At 37.6% G+C, this 23,776-nt stretch overlaps 1 protein-coding gene across 8 annotated transcripts in view; it reads right to left on the bottom strand.

The window, feature by feature from the left end:
- Nucleotides 1–23,776, bottom strand: part of LOC106037701 (uncharacterized) — a 479,206-nt gene that overhangs the window by 359,255 nt on the left and 96,175 nt on the right. For 2 of the 8 annotated variants that reach the window (XR_010834893.1, XR_001208173.3), the window contains exon 3: nucleotides 3,373–5,425. The exons of the other annotated variants lie outside the window; for them this stretch is intronic. The gene's annotated coding sequence lies outside the window, so the exon portion shown is untranslated. Of the gene's footprint in view, nucleotides 1–3,372; nucleotides 5,426–23,776 lie in introns of those variants that run through there. 8 annotated transcript variants of the gene reach the window in all.

Genomic DNA, 23,776 nt, shown 5'->3' with positions numbered 1-23,776 from the left:
TTTCCACTTTCATGATTCAAGACAAACTGACATTTTTCTTTTCACTAGTTGAATAAATTCTTTCCACAGTATTTCAAAGGCTGTTTTTAGCCCATGTTTTTGTCAGCAGATTAAAGGTTTTCTAGTGTTTGAGGCTGACAAGTATGAGTACCCAGACATTTACATTGCAATCAAACTATTCATAATAAAAAGTTTCAAATAAAAACTCAGAAGCAATAACAGTGTAATTTTTATCACCAAGCAATACTTACACAATCAGAATTCAAGGCCTAGGAGACTTTTTAAAAATGAATAGAAAGCCTTATTAAACTTAAGCAAAACTCAAATAATATTTTAACCTTTTTATATTTTAACTATGTTGAAACATTAAAAGTGAAGGCAGAATCATACAGAGTAAAAAGAGGACATAGGGAGTGAAATATTTTCATGGCTACCTGCAGGTCAGTTTAGATATACCTTCAAATTCCTAACCTAACATTCACTAACATTAACTCTTCACATGGGGTTTTCAGCCTTGATATCTTTTGCAAAATTCAGAAGCAAAAGGAAAATGTGCCCATTTATATATGGTGAGCTTTACATTAAATAACACACTGCCAAGGTAACAGATGGAGCTATTTAGACATCCATATATCTAAGCTTTACCGTGCAATTCACTTAAGATCCACTTAAGAAAGAACAAAGATCTTGTTCTTTCTATTAATTTTGGTTTTTGTTTTTAATAAAAATGGAGTTTTACTAAAACTCCCAAATACTTGAAAAAAAAAAAAAAAACAGACAACCATAAAAATATTAGAGAAAAATATTTAACTACTACCCTTTATTTTCCTTACAAACTGAAAACATCACCCAGTGGCTAACTTGACAGAAAGCTTGGTGATCTTGGAAGTTTCTTAACGTAGCTAACTCTTCAGAAGTGCCCACTGGAACTTCTTCATAGGCTTCAGGATTCAGTAAGAATTCAGCGCCTCATGGCGTGTTCCAGAAACAAACCCAAAACAAGCTCAGCTTTTGCAATAATGCTACTGTTACAAGTAGTATCTAATGAAGCCATCTTTCTTCTTCAAGGTTAAAGGGAACAAAACTAGGAAAAAAAGGGAAATAAAAAACTGCCTAATTTTATACCCTATCCCACACGTGAAAGGCTTCCACAAACTCCATAGCTTCTTTCTCTTCCTTAGTTTTTCAGTCAGAAATAGGAACGTTACCTGGTTTTGTGCAATAAATTACCAGCTTGACTGCAAGCTGCCCGCTGACTCAGACTCATTCCAAACGCCTACCACACACTCACAAACTCACTGTGGGTACAATTCATTAACCTAGAAGGCAATTATGCCTGCTTAAACTTTGCAATCAATACAGCTGTGTATTAGTTATTGAAACAACTGCAAAGCAAGAGAATACTGATTACAATCACCAGAAAGTCATTTACAAAGTCATGGTTTTTTTGGTTTTTTTTGAGTGTTTTGCTTATATTGATGAAATGTTGCCCCTATTAATAAAGTAGAACAAGGGATAATAAATATTAGAGATATAAATAATGAATTTAAAAAACACCATGAGGAAAGATAGGAAATAGACTATTTGTATACAAACTGAGTTAAAGAAATGTTCGTATAACAGCAACCTACCTCTTTCTTTCCATGCTCTACAGAATACAGGATTGAATCTAATTACACAGTATAACTAAGGTCTCACTGACTGAGACTCAACAAACCTCCCGCCAAATACCTACAGAAGATTAGAAAGAGAAATATAAATCAGTTATGTTTTGAACCTAGGCTGCAAAATAATGCAGATTAAAAGCAGGCCTAGTGTTAGCACCAAACAGGACAGTCAAATACATCTCCCAACAAAGTGGAGACTTTTACTTTTGGTTGAAAGTCATCTCTGCTAAAAGACCTGCGGGAGAACGAACACTTCTTTTACTGTTTCCATAGCTTCTCCATACTCCGCCTCCCTCTAGATGCAGGCACCTATCGGAGACCTCTGACTTCTCCAATAAATTTTAAAGTACTGTTGGTCACAGTTTATTAGACTGTGATACATTTTCTAAATCAAAAGGTCATGCTCTGAATGAAATACGAATAGCAAAGAATTCCTTGTCAGTCCTCCTGCCAGATATCAACTGAACTGGTAAGCTTTCTCATTAACCAAAAGAGGTTTTAATTTAAAACCTTGGAGACTAAGAAATACTTAAAATGAGCCTCTTTTCCTGATTTCTTCTGGGATTTAAGGCAGGCTCTGTAAGCCAGCTGCTCTAATTAGCACAAACTACAGCTTTGCTTGTAAAAAGAAACAAATTAAATCTTTTTTCTTCTGTTTCTCAGTAAACAACATCCCCCCCCCCACCCCTCAGAAAATATCATAAGTGCGGTGTAAAGGTAGAATATATTTCAGGTAACTTTAGTTTGACAGAGGTAGGAAAAATGTTGCTAATTTTTCTTAATATACTAGTTTGATTTTTCTTATTGACATTAATTTCATGAGAAATACGCATGACCAATTCTATCAGTAACTAGAGAGCACAAAGCTGTACTCAGTGAGAAAATGAGGGGTGAAAACCTTCAGCAACCTCACCATCCTCACTTAGGTCTGTACACATGTGCAAAGCTTAGAGAAGTAAAATGAAGTCAAGAGCAGCCTCAGAAAAGACCTGGAGCCTGCTATCTCCCTGGAGTTCATAAAACCCAGACTGACATTAAAGCAGGTATAGCTACCTTCATAACTGTAAAAGTATTTCCATTTAGACAAATGAGATTAGCCATGTATTATGTACTATGGGTAGCTAAACCCATAGCATACTGGGTTTTGTCTGTTTATTTTTTAAAAAGATAACTGGTTCCTGACACAAAACAATGGTTTTAAATAATCTAATATTGTAAGTATATATCATAACTCTAAATTGTTTTTAAAATTACACTAAAACCTATTTTGCACTCAATAGTCACCATGTGATTAATTCAAAGTCAAACAATACTAATTCTGAAATTCAAAATTAATGTGTTACTGTTCACACAGTTTTTGACATACTGCTTTTATTATATTCAGGTCTCCATGTACATTTCTGAAGATGAAAGAAAACATGACATTCAAAGGGGATGGAAGAGACCTCATTCTCAAGAGCACATTCACATTTGGTGCTGGATAACAGCCACCATGAAAAGAGAGCTGAAAGACTCATTTTTCCCCACAGTGCTGGAACAGTAGTGTCTAACAGTAATGATCTTTGTATATGTTTATATACATGAAACACAAAACGCAATGAGGTAGGGTGGGAATAGCATTTCCAATTGTGTTCTCAGCAAGGAGAATTAAAGTAATTAGCAAAAAATATGGATTAAAAAATAAGCATTACTTGAAAAAAAAGTCTTCACTTTCATTAGATTTGAAGACAGTCTAGAATTAGCTGTTATATAAACCTGCAACAAAGATGTTAAACATCCAGCTGAATGTCAAGTCATGCCCTGACAAAACCAAGAAAGGGACAAAGTAAATGTATAGATCCAACTTTCCTTTATATTCTTTCTTCAAATAAATTTTCAGCTTTTGATCATGTTTCAAAATACAAAAAGGAATCTGTCAATACAACAGAAAAAAATTCTGACTATGCCAACCTCAAGCAACACACCTAATAAATGAGTAGAAATGCCCAGCTGCTGCTTATCATCCTTTTTCTCCCTTTTCTCACACTTTTCTCCCTTTGTCTGTTGTACATATTTTTCTCTACCTTACAGTGAACCCATAAGCTAGATCCAATAAAGGATTTAGTGTCTCAAAAGGTAGGTTCTCTAATATGTATTATTTTAGTCCCACAGCACCCAAAAAGGGAGCACAAAGTCCTGGGGCAGATGCCTGCAGTTCCAGCTAACTAGTAAACAATTCCTTATGTAAGGAAAACCCAAAAAAAAACAGCAACAAAAAGCAGGCATTGAATTGGTTAGTATGTGCTAAATTACATCTCTAAAATAAATTTTAACACTATAAAAATAGAATAGAATAGAACAGAATAGAATACAATAGAATAGAATAGTTCAGTTGGAAGGGACCTAACCAAAAGTTAGCTCCAGGGCTAACCAAAAGTATATTCTTAAGGGCATTATCTAAATGCCTCTTGAACACAAAGAGGGCTCAACCACTTTTCTAGGAAGCCTGGTGCAGTGTTTGACCCCCCTCTCAGTACAGAAATTTGTCCTAACACCCAGTATGAACCTCCCCAGCGCAGCTTTGTGCTGTTCCCACCAGTTCATCAGTTCCCAGGGAGAAGAGGCCAGAACCTCCTCTCTGCTTCCCCTCCTCAGGAAGTTATAGAGAGCAACAAAGTAGCCTCTTAGCTTTCTTTTCTCCAGACGGAACAACTCAAGGGTCCTCAGTTTCTCCTCACAGGAGATGCCCTCCAGCTCTTTAACCAGCTTTGTTGTTCTCCTCTCAATGCTTTCAAGGACCTTAACATCCTTTTTATATTGTGGGGCCCAGAACTGCACACAACTTTCAAGGTGAGGCTGCACTAATGCTAAATACAGCGGGAGTATCTCCCCTTCTGGCCAGCTGGCTATGCTGTGTTTATTGCATCCCAAAATGTAGTTTGTCACCTTGGCTACCAGGGCACTCTGCTAACTCATGTCAAGCCTGCTGTCACCCAGCACCCCAAGATCCCTTTCTGCAGAGCTGCTCTCTAGCTAATAATATCAAAGTTATAGATTTGTGATTCCTCTCACTTCCCTCTTAAGAATTAAGGCTCCTCATCCTATATTCTTCTAATAAACATGACTGCTAATTAACTGGTGGAAATAAAAGTCAATCATTCTCTTCATTCTACTCAAACACAGGACATTGTCCTTACTTACACCGAACTAAAGCAACATGCCAAGAATTCCAAGCATTGCTGCATCTGCTTTTTAATCTTTTCCTCTCTTTACTCTTTCTCTAACATGAAGTGAATGAGCAAATATGGCTTACACCATCATTCATTTTCAGCTGACCAATTCTGCTGTTTTTGGTTACTAAAGCCTGTCCTAAACTCCACCAAAATCAATAGCAATCTACCCAGTCACATGCACTGGTGCTTAACTTATTGACTATTTCATTCTGCTATGTTTAAACTGTTGATACATGACATACTGCAAAACTGCAGGCTTAACTAGTAATTTGCGAAATTTGCTGATTTTAATTGCACCTTGTTCAGCTCATCAGTTCTATTTAATGAGATCTTATTAAAGCAGCAGCTAATGGAGTACTAGAAATGGCAACTTTCTCATTTCTTTATTGATTTTTCCTCTTTCATCTTTCAAGCAAGTGCTCTGAAGTATGCTGGATTTCCACATTTGCTAAGTCAGTTACCATCTACTTGTTCTTTGTGTTAAAGCAGAAACACTGGGGAATGGAGGAAGAACTGTAGTTTTGGTGTTGTTTCTTACGCAGCCATCTAAATAAAAAAAACAGTTACCCAGTGTCAGCAAGGACATGATCAAAATCTCAACTGAACTTCACATCAGTATAAGCAGAGCATAATACATTTGTATACTTCATTTACTATATACGTATCAAGGTCCATTAGTCAAAACATTGGTATCCAGTTGTATGCCACACTATACAAGTGGTATATACTGCCACTTTTGACAAAGGTACAAAAAAGAAGTAACAGCAGAAGTTGTAGAACAAATTTCTTTTCAATTCTTTTCCCTACATATGCATATAACTTCTCTTAAAAACCTGTGTGCTTACTGCTCAGTTTAAAAAAATAAAATAAAATGCTGAGACATTTCTTTCAAAAACAAGGGCTGAAACATATATTGAGGAAGACAAACTAAATGCTAGCATTTTCATTAATTACAATAAATAATCTTCAGGGCAGAAATAGACTTTTAGCTTTCAAACGTATTGCAAATTAGACAAACATATTTCATGCATAGATCAAATTAAATTCAACTCATCTCACAAAATTTGAGATAGAAATATATAAATGACCGATTTTTATTGTCATGTACAACCCAGAAAAGTATTGCTTGTTCCATCAGGAAAGAATTAAATTCTGCAAAAGCTAAGGTAATATATATATACATATTATATTATATAATATATTATATATTTTTTATATTTTTATATTATATATTATATATATTTTAATAAAATGTCAACATTATGGCCTGTATTATTGAATTGTTGCATTCTTTGTTAAAAAATGCCCATGTCTCAAACTAAACATATTTCATAATAAGGGAAGTCATCTGTATCATGGAGATCACTAGTAATTCATATCCCCAAACTCAACTTATGCTGGTTTTGTGTTGTGCATAGCAATTTAAAACAATTAAAATCTGTTATTGATTCTTACTTACAATTTATCTTACGGAATTATATTGTCAAAATAATAAATCTCTGAGAAAATTCACTTTACACAAGTGACATATTCCAAGAAACAGATTAGGTCCCCTGAGTCCTTTTAGGCATTATACCTAGAAAGTAAGAGACATTCTGCACGTCTAAATATCTAAAAATAGTATTCGTGTGTGTTCATCAGTGCCTCTGAAGAGGGATGCAGAAATAAATACAATTAGCTTATTTCTTCTATCACTGCTAGTTCATACCCCGATACAATAAATTACATGCTTTTCTTCTGCCCACACATCAGGCTATGAATGTAGACACTCTTCGGAGCCTTTGTCTCCAGTGTTACAGAAGGGAGAAATAATTTGGACATTATGTAAAATAGTGTAAAAGATTAGCATATTATGTAATAAAATATTTGTTGAAACCACTTGGTATTTTCACACACACACTTCAAGATGTTTCGGAGTTTGGATTTTTTTTTTTTAATTTTATTTTTTATTTTTTTTAGAGCAAGATTCCACTTCCTCGTGAAGTTTTATAAGAGGGGTTTGCAGTCACATAAGTTCCTTCCAAAAAGAAAAAACAGATGGTTTTCTTTGAAATGAAGTATTTCCCCCTCTGGTCTCTAGACGCAAATTGTTTTGTTTTATTTAAAGAAAAATAAAAGATTTATGTTTGCAAACACACATTGTCCGTTCCTGTCTCCCCAGATCTTCACTTATCTGTAAAGTAATTAAATACAGCAATCATTTATAAAAGTCTAGTTAACCGTGATCTAATCTCATAAATATTAGCCTGATCAAAACCCTTTAAATTTTCTTTCACTCCAAGAAAAGTTGGAACAGTTTCAGGTTTCTATTCAAACTAATTTTTGAATTTGAGACTCCTACAAAAAGGCAGAAAAAGAAGAGACAGCTTCATTTCACAGCTTAGCACTTAGGAATGGCTGGATGTGTGCAATACACAGGTTTAAATCCCCACACTAGTTGGACTTAATTTCAATGAAAGATTCTTGAATGGGTCTTGTAAAGAGATCAATAAAAGTGAAAAACATTTAAAGAAACTAGAAAACACTTTGAAAGAATCAGCTTTCTTGTAAAGTTTTATTATTATTATTATTATTATTAATTATTATTATTATTTTATTTTGTCCCATTAAGCCTTGTGACAGCACAGAGGTCACCAAAACTACATTTCTACTGAATCCCTGATTTTAACAATCAGGTTTGACATAAAGAACAGTTCACTGTTATATTTCATTGTCTGATGAAAGGAATTAATACATGGAAAGCAATGTGGGATAATTAAATTATCCTTATCTCAACCCATGAGCTTTCTTTTTTTCTTTCCAGCATACTTTCTTCTCCCCTCTTCTTCTGAGGAGGGAGAGTGAGAGCGCAGTTGTGGTGGAGTCCACCTGCTGCCCAGCAAGGTAAAACCACCACAGCTGACCACAAAGCACATCATTTCAAATTACATTCATGTGTTTGTAAGTGTTAGTTTCAATTTTACATCCACTGATTCAGAGGAGAAAAAAGAAAAGAAAAAAAAATTAAAAAAAAAAAAGAAAAAGCCTAGTCTAAGCTATCAAAGAAAAGCACAAAGAGTAAATCATAAAAACAAGCAGTTATTGCCTACAGTTATCTAAAATTTGCTGCTATCAAAGGCCAAATCATAGTATCACTTGTCAAAAGATATATAAGAAAAACAGGCCTAAGAAATTGGTCACAACAACGAAGGGAGAGAGCAAATGCAGGGGACCTAACTTCCAAATCAAAACCTCAAGTTGAAAGAAAGCAATTTTAGACACATGCTTAAAGCAAGCAAGCAGGCAGGAAGCAAAAGTCCTTAGAGACTGGAAGAGAAGGTTGAAAATGAGTTTTACCAGCCTGTATAAAGTTGTCAGTAAGTCACAGATACAAAATAATATTCTCACAATCCAATATGCGTGAAAAGGGGAAGGGGAATAACACACTACATAATGACACAGCATCAAAATTCAACAGTTTAGGAAAAAAAATGATGGTAATGTGAAACAATTTCAGGTGTCAATCCTCAGAATTCAACTACTTGTTCAAGAATAGAAAGTCACGTCATGAAAATGTGATGAACATTATACCACAAATTATCCGTAATCCAATTGTAACAGAAGCCATAGTGTAATGTAAGCAGTTATGAAATACCTTGGATAATGCAGACCAAAAATCAGGTCCTGTGAAATTAGGTACGTACGGATGATGAGTTATATTTACAAGTAGTAAGAAAGTTTTAGATGGCTGTAGCTCTTGGAAAGAAAACTGACAACACCTTTACAAGTTTTGGCAAAATATTATATTGTTTCTGCAATGGTTAACACCTCTGTTAATAGCATTAATCACTTACCCAGTGTAGCTACAAGTGGCAGTCTGTGAGCCTACTCATAATCAGATTAACTATAGTGACAGCAAAAAATACTTTTACTCAACCTTTACCTAGTTATCAGGATTGACTTCCACTCTTGAATACTTCTGAATTCTAGACTTTTCATACCATCATAACTGAGGCAGCAAATTCCTTGAAAAGAATCATTTATCTTCAACTGATTTATGAGGTATACTTCATCATTTAGTAAAATTGCTTCGAAGTATAGTTCTTGTGCTATTAAAAAATGTTTAAATGTTGCATTCAGCATTTAAACTAATGCAAAAATATTCAAAGTATTCAAAATATTATGCACATTCAGTAACACATTCCATAATTAAAACCTTGGCTTCGTGTGAAATATCCACTATTAGTTTTAGATATTTTTACCTTAGACTACTAATCTCATTCTATACTGATCTTTTTCAATTTTTATTATTTCATAAGCAATTACTCTTACCATCCAGTTATTGCCATTTTCTTTTCAGTTTATTTTCAACTATATTTTAAAACATTTATGATAATCCTGTTTATATTAACAGACTTGTTTATCTTACTCTATGGGATGCAGTAAAGGATTGAATGCAGACCCAGCCAGGAAGAGAATTAACAGTACGAGGACTTGAATTCAGTCAGTCAATGCTGATTGCTTTATGTGGAGACACCCTGTTGCTTAGCCAATTTTCTACCACGTGCCTGTGCACAGTGTCTGTGCAGCTACAGTGTTGAGGACAAGGACATGAATTAATCAAGAGAAAATGAGCTCTACTTTGTTCTTTGGCTCATAGTATCAGTGCTCAAACAGAAGCTATGGAGTTTTCACCTGTAACTCCTCCAAGATTACCCAGCAAATGCTATGTGCAGATGTGAATAACTGAACCATGTAACCTGCTCAGAATAGAAGCAGTTACACGTGTTCACATCAGTGTTGTCCCTTAGGCTTGGCTCTCTTTCCAAATAATGCTGACAAGACAACTTAAATTGATAATTTCAAGATGACATCTTGTATAATGTTTCCAGAGTTACAGATGATTTAGATGGACCATTTTGCATCTTGTTTAAATTTTGGTTAATTTCTAACTGTATTGTAAACAGCTTTTAGATATTACCTATCAAGCCCATTTTACTCAGGGAGTAACTGTGTCCCCTATGAAGTCCATGAACTCCACATGAACATGTGCTGCACCCCGCCCACTCCCATTTTGGGGAAGCAAAGATGAACACTTCAGTTTATCTTCTTTCAATTGTGTCATAGTACTGAAAGTAATCACCCTCCCAACTCAGACTGTTGGGACTAACTTTAACACCTAAAACAAGCAAAATTTTCAGATGCAGTTACTGGCTTATAATATTGGTAATAGCCACAAACCAAATTTCATAAAGAAGGTAGATCAAGTTTGAATAGACATTTCTTTGGTGAACAGCTTCTGTAATTTCAAGGACAAAAGCCAAATTTCAGAAATCATAATGTAACCACCAAAAACTGATTCACTCTTTTGCTGAAACCTTTAAACTTCAGTCAGTTTCCTTTTTGATGGTCTAAACTAAATTTGTCTGGATCATTTCTGCATTGTCATTTCAAAGACATGTCAAAGTGCTTTGATTCCCTTTGCCCCCTTTTTAAACACATACTAGCGACCAGATACTTTGAATTCCCTTTTTTCACGGTTTAATAACAGAAAATCCTTCAGAATCAGACAGTCCTACTTGCTGGGAGGAGGATGGCCATTTTTATTGTTGGTTTTGTTATGTTTTGTTTCCCTCCACTCCAGGCAAAGGAAATAACTAAAGGAACTTTCTAGTGAATTGGTATATCTCCATTAAAATTAGAACATCATCAGCTAAGAGAGATCATTTGTGCAGTGGCAATTTTGTTGAAGTCTGCTGACAAATAAGCCTCTACTTTTTAAGATAAATTGCAGTACATTATTGGACATTATGAAGAAGAAAATATCTGCAAATCATCCCATTCTGGAGTTTTTCTGGCTTGTCTGTACATATATTTTCACTTAGAACAACTGCTGCAGTCTTTATTCAAAATAGTGAAGCTTATGCTCTGTTTAGAAATAAATTCAGTTGGCTTGGAGGTTGAGAGAAAACTACATGACATCATAAACAGAAGATTCTGAGAGTGACCTTGTGGCACCTTTGACAGTTTATCAACTCTGCATGTTAAATGGGGCTACTAAGGTTAGGTTATTTCTGCAGAGAAGAATGGAATACATTATATTAAGAAACATTTGAATTATCACTGCAGAATTTACAAGCAATAAAGTGATTGGTCACGTCTGCCCTAACTGGGCTACTGAAAACCAGATAGCTTATAAACTGTGCAGAACTGGGTTCTATTTGTGTCGTTGTACCTTGTATGTCATTACAAGTTGTTCTTCCCAATATGCATGAGGGGTCCGGTCTAAAGTGAACAGATGGATTCATACCAACTCATCTGGATTTTGGAACTGAATCTATACAGCACAACCAGAATAATTAAATGAGAGCATGATTCAGAACCACCACAACACATGAAGTTCTTCAGAGACAATAAACCTTTCAGAAGATGCCAGGTGCTAAACTTTAGTCATAACAACCCCACACAGCAGTACAGGCTTGAGGAAGAGTGGCTGTAAAGTTGTCCTAGCAGAAAAGGAGCTGGGGATGTTTGTTGACAGCCTGCTGAACATGAGCTGGCAGTGTGCCCAGGAAGCCAGGAAGGCCAATGGCATCCTGGTTTGTATCAGGAATAGTGTGGCCAGCCGGACCAGGGCAGGGATTGTCCCCTTGTACTCAGCTCCAGTGGGGCTGCACCTTGAACACTGTGTTCAGTTTTAGGCCCCTCAGTACCAGAAAGGTTTTGGGTTGCGGGAACATGTTCAGAGGAGAGCAACAATGCTGGTGAAGAGACTAGAAAACAAAATGTATGAGGAGTGTCTGAGGGGGTTGTTTAGTCTGGAGAAAAGGGGGCTGAGGAGAGACCTCATTGTCTTCTACAACCACCTTAAAGGAGTTTGTAGTACTTTGGTCTCCTTTCTCAGGTGACAAGTGAAAGGACATGAGGAAACAGCCTCAGGCTGCACCAGAAGAGGCTTAGACAGGTTATCAGGAATAATTACTTCACAGAAAGGGTGGTTAGGCACTGGGACAGGCTGCCCAGGGAAGCGATGGAGTTGTCATCCCTGGAGGTATTTATGAGATGTGTGGATGTAGCACTTAGGGAAATGGTTTAGTGGTGGACTTAACAGTGTTAGTTAATGTCTGGACTTGATGTTCTTATAAGGGTCTTTTCCAATCTAAATGATTCTATGATTCTCTGGGGAGTCAGAAAAAAAAAAAGAATCTGGCACACAGATTCTAAAGATAATGTGGCCTCTTTGTCTTCTTTGCAAGAACTGCTGTCTTTTGAATGCCAAAGATTATTTCTAACCTTTGATGAAAAGCTCTTTTGAAACAGTATGATCACAGTTACTTCTTAAGGGTAGCTGATAGGAATTTTCATCAAGGAACTATTTAAGAGGCATTGCATCTCTTTCTATCTTGAAAAATATGACCTTTGATGACAAGTAACTGTAATTACATTTGTTAACCTGACTTCAGAACTGAACAAGAGAGATATTTATGATAAATTCCGCACTGCCAAACAAGCTATACAATATATCATTAGTGAAAGTAAAACTGGTACTGTTCAAATGCTGTGAACTCTGAAAAGACTGCTGAGCTTTCCAAACAGCTTGTGTCCTTTGCGCTGTGTATCTAATTAGTAACTTTTGAGCTTGGTGTTTTCCTGACAGCTGGTGTATGGACAGATGATCAAAAACTATAGGTGTAAACAGCATAAGATTTGTTAGAAATGAGATTCCAGGAAAACTACCTCTGCAGAAGGAAAACTAACATCTTACTTTGCAGTTTACGTTTGTATGGTAAATCTTGCTAAATCTGTATGAATTCGTTAAAACCTGTGTTACAGAATAATGGTTTATTTCTCACTGAGCATCCTTTACACCTTCCCAAACTAAACACAACCTTTCAAGTGTGCAACAAAACTGTCATAAAACATGTTTCCTTTTATGTTGCTTGGGAAATTGCAGATACAATCTCGGCCTTATGCCCTTTAGTTCAACAGCTCTGATTTTTCTCATTGGAAACCCATCATTCAATTCTTTTTTGGTCAGCCTTTACAGCTAGAAGTAACTAGGAGAACAAGAGTACAGAGGCAGACCAAAAATGGAAAGAAAAAAAAACAACAACAACAAAAAAAGGAATGTAGCAGGCTATCCCCAGGGACAGAATGGGGTTACAAGAAGCATGGAATATAACACAGCAATGACAGAAGAAAGCAATAATGATGTCTACTGTGTAATGTCCTAAGAAATGTCTTGAAAAGCAGCAAGTTTTATGCCTTACATTCAGTAAACAGGATTTCACAGCTTTTCCAAAATTAGTTGTTGCAGATTTTAGGACTCAGGAGAACAAACCTGTACAGATTTCTTTTTATCAAAAAATGGCAGCAAAGCTGTTTTTAACCAAATGTCTAGAAAACTACTCCAGCCTAAGCTCGTGAACGGAAGTGGAATAAGTATAGTTAATCCATCCTAATACATATGCAGAAATTAGTAGAATGGAAGAATGCTCTGACTTTGGAATACGGTGGATGGGCAAAAGGTGCTTTAATTTGTTTTTAGCTTTTACTACTCAATGCTGTTATTAATTGGCAATAAATTAATCTCTCCCAGGCACGGTCTGTTCTGTCTGTGATAGCCACTGATGAGCAATCTCCCTGTCTTTATCTCAACCCATGAGCTTTTTCATTGTATTTTATCACCATTCTGCTGAGCAGCAGGAATGAGAGTGGCTGTTTGGTGCCCAGCTACCTACCAGTGTTAAACCACAACACCCACTCTTATCCTCTAAAAACAGAAAAGCCTCATAATCTGTTAATAGAAATGCCTCCATGAAGTGGATATACCATACACGTGGCCTGTTTTTATAGATCCTTGAATCAAAAGAATATTCTCAAGATTAAAGACCTCAGTCCAATACTACTATCTGGAATGAAACAAGAGTCATACTTAGATCAAAAAAAAAAAAAAAAGTACAAACAAAACAAAATAAAACAACAAGAAAACATATTAATTTTGATTCAAGTTGCGCATAACATGGAGGAGAATGAATACGGTTTTCATATAAAACTTACCTGCACCCAAACTTCATCTAATGTCCCAAGTCTAAGTCCACTCAACCATTATGAAAACTAACCATGCTCTTTAAATGAATCTCTGAGCTAATAAAATATTTAGACGTCTATAGTGCATGCTATGCATCTTAGAGCCGGATTCATGACTTCAAGTAATTGGTAAAAGAATATACTCTGGAGTGGAAAGGAATTCTGGATACATCATCAATAAGTAAATAGCAAATTGTACTGTAATACCTCAAGTAATTAGGATATTATTTCATCCTAAACATAACTTAAAAACCTACAACACTATTTCTTTGTGACTTAAAACTACTAGTGCTTCTTACTGACATAAATCACAGTCTGATTTAGAGAGTCTGATTAAACATTTAACAACAGAGCTCTGAAACAGGAAAGATATTTCTTCAGTCTTCAAAAAAATATGACCCCACATTATTATGGAGAAAGAAGAAAACAAAAAGTAGAAGAGCAAAGAATACTTTTCATGTACAAATGGTAACAAGGAAAATGTTACAAGTTTTCTGATTTATTACCACAATCATTTGGCTAATCAAGTTCACACAGCTACATCCTTGGAAGTTACAAGTTAATGTTTGCAATATCACAGAATCACAGAATCACAGAATCGTCTAGGTTGGAAGAGACCTCCAAGATCATCTAGTCCAACCTCAGCCCTAACACTAACAAGTCCTACACTGAACCATATCACTAAGGGCTACATCTAAACGTCTTTTAAAGACCTCCAGGGATGGTGACTCAACCACCTCCCTGGGCAGTCCATTCCAATGCCTAACAACCCTTTCAGTAAAGAAGTACTTCCTAACATCCAACCTAAACCTCCCCTGGCGCAACTTTAGCCCATTCCCCCTCGTCCTGTCACCAGGCACGTGGGAGAATAGACCAACCCCCACCTCTCTACAGCCTCCTTTAAGGTACCTATAGAGAGCAATGAGGTCTCCCCTGAGCCTCCTCTTCTCGAGGCTAAACAACCCCAGCTCCCTCAGCCGCTCCTCGTAAGCCTTGTTCTCCAGACCCCTCACCAGCTTCGCTGCCCTTCTCTGGACTCTCTCGAGCACCTCCATGTCCTTCTTGTAGCGAGGGGCCCAAAACTGAACACAGTACTCAAGGTGCGGCCTCACCAGAGCCGAGTACAGGGGCACAATCACTTCCCTAGACCTGCTGGCCACACTGCTTCTTATGCAAGCCAGGATGCTGTAGGCCTTCTTGGCCACCTGAGCACACTGCTGGCTCATATTCAGCTGCCTATCAACCAGTACTCCCAGGTCCTTCTCTGCCAGGCAGCTTTCCAACCACTCATCTCCCAGCCTGTAGCGCTGATTGGGGTTGTTACGCCCCAGATGCAGGACCCGGCACTTGGCCTTGTTGAACTTCATACAGTTGACCTCAGCCCATCGGTCCAGCCTATCCAGATCCTCCTGCAGAGCCTTCCTTCCCTCGAGCAGATCGACACACGCACCTAACTTGGTGTCATCTGCAAACTTACTGAGGGTGCATTCGATCCCCTCATCCAGGTCATCGATAAAGATATTAAAGAGGACCGGCCCCAGCACTGAGCCCTGGGGGACTCCACTAGTAACCGGCCTCCAACTGGATTTGGCTCCGTTCACCACAACTCTTTGGGCCCGGCCATCCAGCCAGTTTTTAACCCAGCAAAGCGTACGCCAGTCCAAGCCACGAGCAGCCAGTTTCTTGAGGAGAATGTTGTGGGAAATGGTGTCAAAAGCCTTACTGAAGTCAAGATAGATCACATCCACAGCCTTCCCCTCATCCACCAAGTGCGTCACTTGGTCGTAGAAGGAGATCAGGTTCGTCAAGCAGGACCTACCTTTCATAAACCCACGCTGACTGGGCCTGATCACCTGGTTGCCCTCCAAGTGCCACGTGATGACACTCAAAATAATCTGCTCCATGAGCTTCCCTGGCACTGAGGTCAAGCTAACAGGCCTATAGTTCCCCGGGTCTACCCTCCGGCCCTTCTTGTAGATGGGCGTCACGTTAGCTAGCCGCCAGTCGACTGGGACCTCCCCTGATAGCCAGGACTGCCGATAAATAATGGAAAGCGGCTTGGCCAGCTCCTCCGCCAGTTCGCTCAGTACCCTCGGGTGGATCCCATCCTGCCCCATCGACTTGCGTACATCCAAGTCTTGTAGCAGGTCGCCAACCATTTCCTCATGGATAGCGAGGGCCACATCCTGCTCCCCATCCCCTTCCACCAGCTCAGGGTACCAGAGGGGTACCTTCCACCAGCTCAGGTATCCAGAGAACAACCGGTCTTGCCGCTAAAGACTGAGGCAAAGAAAGCATTGAGCACCTCAGCCTTTTCCTCATCTTTTGTAACTAAGTTTCCCCCCGCATCCAGTAAAGGATGGAGATTCTCCTTAGTCCTCCTTTCTGTGTTGATGTATTTGTAAAAATGTTTTTTGTTATCTTTAACGGCAGTAGCCAGATTGAGCTCCAGATGAGCTTTGGCCTTTCTAATTTTGTCCCTGCACAGCCTCACAACATCCTTATAGTCCTCCTGAGTAGCCCGCCCTCTTTTCCAAAGATTATAAACCCTCCTTTTTCTCCTAAGCTCGAGCCACAACTCTCTGCTCAGCCAGGCCGGTCTAGTTCCGCGTCGGCTCGTCTTTGGGCACGTGGGGACAGACCGCTCCTGAGCCATTAAGATTTCCTTCTTGAGGAGTGCCCAGCCTTCCTGGACTCCTTTGCCCTTCAGAACCTCCTCCCAAGGGACTCTGCCAACCAGTGTCCTGAACAGCTCAAAGTCAGCCCTCCAGAAGTCCAAGACAGCAGTTTTACTGGTCCCCTTCCTGACTTCGCCAAGAATAGAGAACTGAACCATTTCGTGGTCACTCTGCCCAAGACAGCTCTTGACCACCACATCTCCCACCAGTCCGTCACTGTTTGTGAACAGTGAATATGCTACAAAGGCCTAAATGACATGTCCTTATCTACAGAAAGATGACTGCTGTCTCCACCTCTTCTAGTTGCCCAGTGACTGTGACATAACTCTAGGAGAAGATTTGCTTTGATGATGGAGAACAATCAGTCAACACTCCTGCTTGAGAAAAGAGCCATGAAACATCCTAAGGCATCCCTCATTAAGGCATATATTAGACATTACATTTTTAAATAAAAGCATATATTCTAAAATAAATTTTTAAGTATGACACATGCTTATATGACACTATGATTCCCATTTCTTCTGAATGAAATGTAAATTTATCTGAGAAATACACAGAGTTTATATATCCCAACTCACTTCCCAACTGACAGTCAAAAAATTCTCATATATCCTTTAGCTGGTGCATATTCAGTTTAATTTCTCAAACTATGAGTTTCTCTTTGTGAACTTCTTCAGGAAAATATAATCAGATAATATACAATTAGATTTATATAATTTTATATAATCAGATTTCTGACAGCTCATTTTTTCTGATAATTTGCCTCTCACATTGCAGAATCAATTCAGCTCACAAATTAGTAGTGGAATTCATCTTCACAATGCCTCTATAAAGCATAATATACAGGAGAAACCAAAAGTATCATTTAAATGACTTGCTACAGCGGCACAGGAAGTTTGTAGTTGATCCACACAAATGTAATCAGAATCCTGAGTCAATATTCAGATAAGTAAGTCTTTCACACTAGATAAAACAGGAGAGAATTTGGCCCCTAAACCTAGTATCCCTGAATCACATGGATGAAACTGCTTCAAAAGTAACATACTATTTAGCATAAATCAATCTAGTTCCACCTCAGTAGGGAAATTCCTACACGTGCGAACCCTAGTAAGTTTGCTTTACTCCAGATATAATCATAACAAAAATAGAAATTCATTTAGGCAATTGCTATTTATTAGTGAAAGCTTTACAGCTTCAAAGATTCAGAGATCCTCATAATGATTTAATACCAAATGAGTTGCTATCAAAATTAGCTGAATCATTGCTGTTCTATAATTTGGTTTGATAAAAATTTTCATTCACAGATTTAGATAGATCAAAGAGTCCTGAAATAAATAAATCTTCATCACAGATTTCTGACACCATTTCCTGGTTCCAGTTAGGACAGAGTTAATTTTTCCTTATAGTAGCTGGTAGGGTGCTATGTTTTGGATTAGGATGAAAAGAGCGCTGATAACATGCTGATGTTTTAATTGTTGCAGAGCAGTGTTTACACCAGGCCAAGGACTTTTCAGCTTCTCGCTCTGTCCTGCCAGCGAGCAGGCTAGGGGTGCAGCAGGAGCTGGGAGGGGACAGACCCAGGACAGCTGACCCAAACTGGCCAAAGGGGTGTTCCATACCATCTGACGTCATGCTAAACAATATATAGGGGTGGCTGGCCGGGGTGGGGGGCCGGCTGCTCGGGGATAGGCTGGGCATCGGTCAGCGGGTGGTGAGCAATTGCATTGTGCATCACTTGTTTTCTTACACATTATTATTATTAATACTATTATCATTATCACTATTATTATTATTATTGTTATTATTATATTCCTGTCTTAATAAACTGTCTTTATCTCAGCTCACAGGCTTCACTTTCCCGTTCGTTTCTCTCCCCCATCCCAGAGAGGGAGGGGGGAGGGTGAGCGAACGGCTGTGTGGTGTTTAGCTGCCAGCCGGGTTAAACTACAACACACCACCAATTCACTATTTGATTATATAGTCTATTTCCTCCAAACATCCTGAAACGGAATCTATACAGAAATGTGTTTTAAACCTTCCGATTGTCAATACAAAATTCTCAACACAGTCATCAGGGAAAGAATATCAGCCAAAAATAATCACAATTAATTCTGACAAATAATTGAACTTACTACAAAAGCAGGTACGAAATAATAAAAGTAATTTTACAGGAAAGAGATTATCCTTAGCACTACAGCACTAATAAATCCCCAGCAGACACAGAAGAACAACAACAACGAAAAAGCAGAATATAACACATCCAGTGATAGCTAAACTTTTAAAGCCTTCTTGAGTAGTTTCTCTAAAATCTCCTCAAACTGAAGAGCTCAAACTGCTGGAAGAATAATAGCCATGGCAACCAAATAAAAGGTGAAGTACTTTTAGCCTTTAAAAGCTCACTGCACCACATACAAAACTAAAAATTCCTTAAATATATTCTTTTGCAAGATGCAATCTCTTAAGCATTTTGCCAAAACTTTCCCATGGTCTAATCATTGGAACAGCTCCACTCTCTAAAGCCCCCACACCCCAGCCAACTCCTCACAGTAATTAAGTACATCTGATTTCCAAACTTGAAAAAAAAAATTTAAAAATGCCTCAACTTTGCATACTAGAAAGAACTTATATGGAAATGTGGAAAATATGCAGAACAATGTTTGTTATTATTATTGTATTTACTTAAGTACAGCATTTGGATTCTTCTGAAGGCTCTAAATTTGAAACCTTTTCTTGACAACTTTCTTCACCCTTCTGCTAGTAGTCCACTACAAATTTATTAAGTCTTTCCTTGCAAGCAGTCCAGCTGGACTCTTTTCTTTGTTTTTAAAACTCCTTCTCTAAATGCCTCACTTTTTTAGTATGTAACTTCCATCATTAACTTTTTTATTTTATAACTTTCACACATTTTCCCAGAAATGGGGGATATCAATGCTCCATGACTGACCATAAATTTCCTTTTAATCTCTTTTTCCTCAGGGGCTTTTTGTTGCTAGCCTTGAATATAGCTGTCATTTGGTTATCACAAAGATTCACCTCTCAGCTCACTTTGCTGGCTGTCATTTGTCTGTCTTATCAGCTGTCGGATACACCACAACTTTCACTAATGTTTTAAAGCGTAATGGAATGTCTACAAAGTCCTTATTCTGGGTAACATCCTTTGTTCTGTGTCTGTGGTTCTGATACTGTTCTTTTCAGCTCCAAATTTTGCTTTCATTTGTCCCAAATACTGTTCTTTCGTTGTCTATAACTTTGCTTCCCGTTCATTGAATCAACATCCAAGTATTATTTCCTTTACCTAAGAGTCTGATGAATCTTCCTTCTGTCTTTATGACCAACAACAAATATATATATATATCCTCATAAACCTTAAAAACTCTAGGAATCCAAATAATTTTTTGCTTAGCCATAATGTCATTGACAAAACAGGAACTTGGCCTTTCCCCTTATGTCCTATAACTTTCTATTCACTACTAAATTTACACATTTTCCCCACTAGATTTCAAACCAAAGAGACTGCCACTACTCAGTCCACTCATCTGACTCCTCTGTTTCATTTATGTGTATGTTCCACTATCTTCCTGACACAACTCACTTGCTTTTCACTTTGTCACCTAGCACAGGTCAAAACCTTTTCTATCATCCCTTCTGAAACACTTAGAAACCTTGTCTCAGTTATCACTTTTCCTAGCGCTTAGCTCTGTAGTGAATCCAAGAAATATTAAAGACACTGTGGAAAATAAAGCACTGAATTGTAGCACTGCAAACTGAAAAATGCACACATTAAGACAAAAGTTACTTCCATTAAACACTCTCTTTTTCATTTATTTTTTTTTATCATGTCATTATAATATAAGCTTTGGATTTGCAAAATATGCTCAACTTAGCAAGAAAACAAAACTTAAGCAAGCGTGAGTTATTTTCCACATGATTCCATCACATTGTTTTCACCTTTAAATTTTTGACGTAAAGGCTTCATGCTTAAAGAAGCTATTTAGAATAGAGAATAAAGACTCCAGTCAGTTAACTTCGCTTTGTTTCCCCTTCTTTGTAATGGCCACATTTTCAGCCCCAAAAAAGCTTTATGAACATTCCTTCCTCTGATGTACACTTTTATGAGAAAAAGCTAACTAAAAAGGTAGATTTAGTATTGTTGTACAAGTTGTATTTTCTATCCATATAAAGAATAACAGTGTTTGATTAAATGCATTCCATATATTTAAGAACAAATCTTTACCATACTTCCATTACACTCTTTGAAAATACCTTTAGTGAGATTTGCTGCCCTTAACAGGATGAAAGCTGAGCACCTTAGACCAATTACAGCTATCTGCTGGTAAGAAAAACAGTATGCATTGACAATAGCTCAGCAGCATCACCTAAGCCTAAGTTAAAGCTGTACATACTTGAGAATTCTTGGCATTCTTCACACACAAGAGATTCACAAGCACAAGATGGACAAGTAACGAGTATGGCACTTTTCTCCAAGTTGTTAGAATCAGAGACATGTTCAAACTTCATCACAATAAGGTGAACTAGAGGGAGCTGTCACTTGGTCATAGTTTTCTGCATTCTCTCATGTGTAATAAAATTTTCAAAAGGGGTAAGAAAAGCTATGCAGGTACAACAGAAGTGGAAAAAATGTCATTTATGTAGAAAGTAGATTGTGCTTCCACTAGTAAACTTGTGCCAGATTCCAGCTGTGCTTTGTGTATTGAACTCATCATGTTTTTCACCCTTTGCTCCTGACCTTCCAAATGGCCCAGAGGAGTGAGACTATGTGAAGGATCATTAGTTAAGTACAAGAGAGCTCCTGCTAGGTTTAGCTAATGAGATTTCTCCTTTAGTGTTCTGGAAAGGGCCAGGGAGAGACAGACTGGCCTAGGCTCTTGTATTCATTATTTATCATTGTTCAATTGTTCATTTATCAGAGGTGTAACAGTCACATCTAGAAGTATACTTACTTGAAAAGGTTGAAGACTGTATTTGCATCCAAAGTAAAAGCATTACACCCAGTTAATTTATAGTTCATGAGACTTTACAGAAAATATCACTGGTCAGAAAACAAAAGATTATTAGCATCCATCTCATTAAGTACAATTTAAATTTTCAAAGGTAAATAGCACTAACTGCAGAAAACTGTAGTACCACGAGGAAGAAGTTCTCCAGGTTCAACATATAGTGAGCAAAACCTTTATAAAAAACAGGAAAAGGATCAGTAAGAGCCAAAACACACTTTCTTCATATGGAGCTGAAATATGAAGAAAGGAACCACCGTTAGAAAGCATATGGTTTGAAAGACAGGCCAGTGGATTCACTTAAGATAATTAAATTCTTTTCCTAATGTTTGTTTGAAGTCAGCAATTACATTTTAGAACAGGTAATGAGTGCACAGACTCAACACTTGGCAGATACAATGCTGTTTTAGGCTTTAAAGCCTATAGTTTTCACATAGCTGCTGAGCTCTCTCTAACCTTACCACCCAGCAAAGGCAAAAAATTGAGATCCAATTGAGATCCATTTGGTTTGACAGATGGGAAAAATATCAGGGTTAAAAAAGAGGGAAAAGAAACTTATTACAAAGTTATCAGTTTACCCCTAACTGCTCCCAACCTTATGCAATGCTACTAACAGGGAATCACTTATATCCCATTTTTATCAGATACTCCAAAGCCTTTTTTCCTTCTGTGTCCCAATATTTGTTCAGTAAACGAGGATTTGCAGACTACTAGGGCTTATTCAATGTTGAAATACAGGCCTGGCACACCTCACTCAGAATCATTGTCACAATGAGGCTTGGAAGCCACATCTAAACCATAGAAGAGAGGAAAAAAAACACACAATGTGGCATCCAAGAAGAAACCTGTCTTCACCAAGACCACTGACACAGCCTGACAACCTACATTTTGCTTCCTGTTTCTCTTCATAAGCAAAAGAAGCAGCAGAAATTTGAGATCAACTGCTTTTTTTCCGTGAAAGTTTGCTGATGCTGGCTTGTAGGTCCTGATCTGTAAAAGAAGGCCTTCAAATATAACACTAAACATGAACATTCAAGATTTATTTTTTTTTTTAATTTACAGCCCCAAAATGCTATATGTGCAGTATGATGCATTAAGCGTTGTCTTGAAAGTGAGTTGGAGAATCAGGCCTAATACATTTGTATAACGTGTGCTGCAAATAAAATATTGAAATGAGTCCCACTATATGCAGCATTTTGAAAAGTTTGCCTAACATAAAAGGTTTTAATCACATTTTGACATCTAAACTGAAAACAGTGATGGACAGACAGGTTCTCTTGTACAGTTTGGAGTAGCTGATATTTACAAAATGTTGAAAGAAATAAGATGGCAAAAGTGCTAGGACAACTTCTAAGAATTGTTTGCTGAGGACAAACTGGAGTGTCATAGACATGATCAAAACATTTCTGTAAAACTTTGCACACTGGTTTATTCAGCAGTGACTAATTTGCCTCAGGGGCTTCCAGTGCTAGATCACGAGAAATATTTTCATATGCTTTGAAAACAAAATGTCTCCTGGTCTATTTATTAATCCCTTCATCTTTCCAATTACAAATACTTTTACATGTAAAAGGATGGTGCTTGAGGCTATGCAGTTGCTTCCTGCTTGAAATCCATTGATAATTAGGTAACAGATTAATATCACTGTATTAATTTCTGATACAGTGATAACATTTGGCTGTTTGGCCACAATGTCAATTTGAAACTAATACCATTTAGAGACTGCCAGCAAGCTGCAGTATGGACCTGCGTTTACAAACGCAGATTTAGCAGAATTATTCTACTAGTTTCTTTCAAACAGAACAGCAGAAAAGACTGTATACAAAAATGTCTAAGTTAGCTGCCCAAGCAATGCAGCTCTGTCCATGGAATACTCCCAGAAACATTAAGCGAGGCACATGATCACACAGAGCATACCTAAAAGCACATATAGATATTCCCCGGCTGTGAAACATGACAATAAAAATATTACATGCGACATTACACAATTTACTCTCAACTGATGGAGATTTGTATGGTTCAGGACTATTAATGAATGAAGAAACAGTGGGTAAGCACACCAACTCCTTTAAGTCCATTCTTTATTACGTATCTAATTTAAAAGAGGTTCTGGAAGACTTTACCTAGCCCTCAGA

This window comes from Anser cygnoides, chromosome 13 (assembly GCF_040182565.1).
Source record: "Anser cygnoides isolate HZ-2024a breed goose chromosome 13, Taihu_goose_T2T_genome, whole genome shotgun sequence".
In the NCBI taxonomy this organism is placed as follows: domain Eukaryota; kingdom Metazoa; phylum Chordata; class Aves; order Anseriformes; family Anatidae; genus Anser; species Anser cygnoides.
The sequence above is the reverse complement of the archived record's forward strand: the minus strand, read 5'-3'. Positions and strand labels throughout refer to the sequence as shown.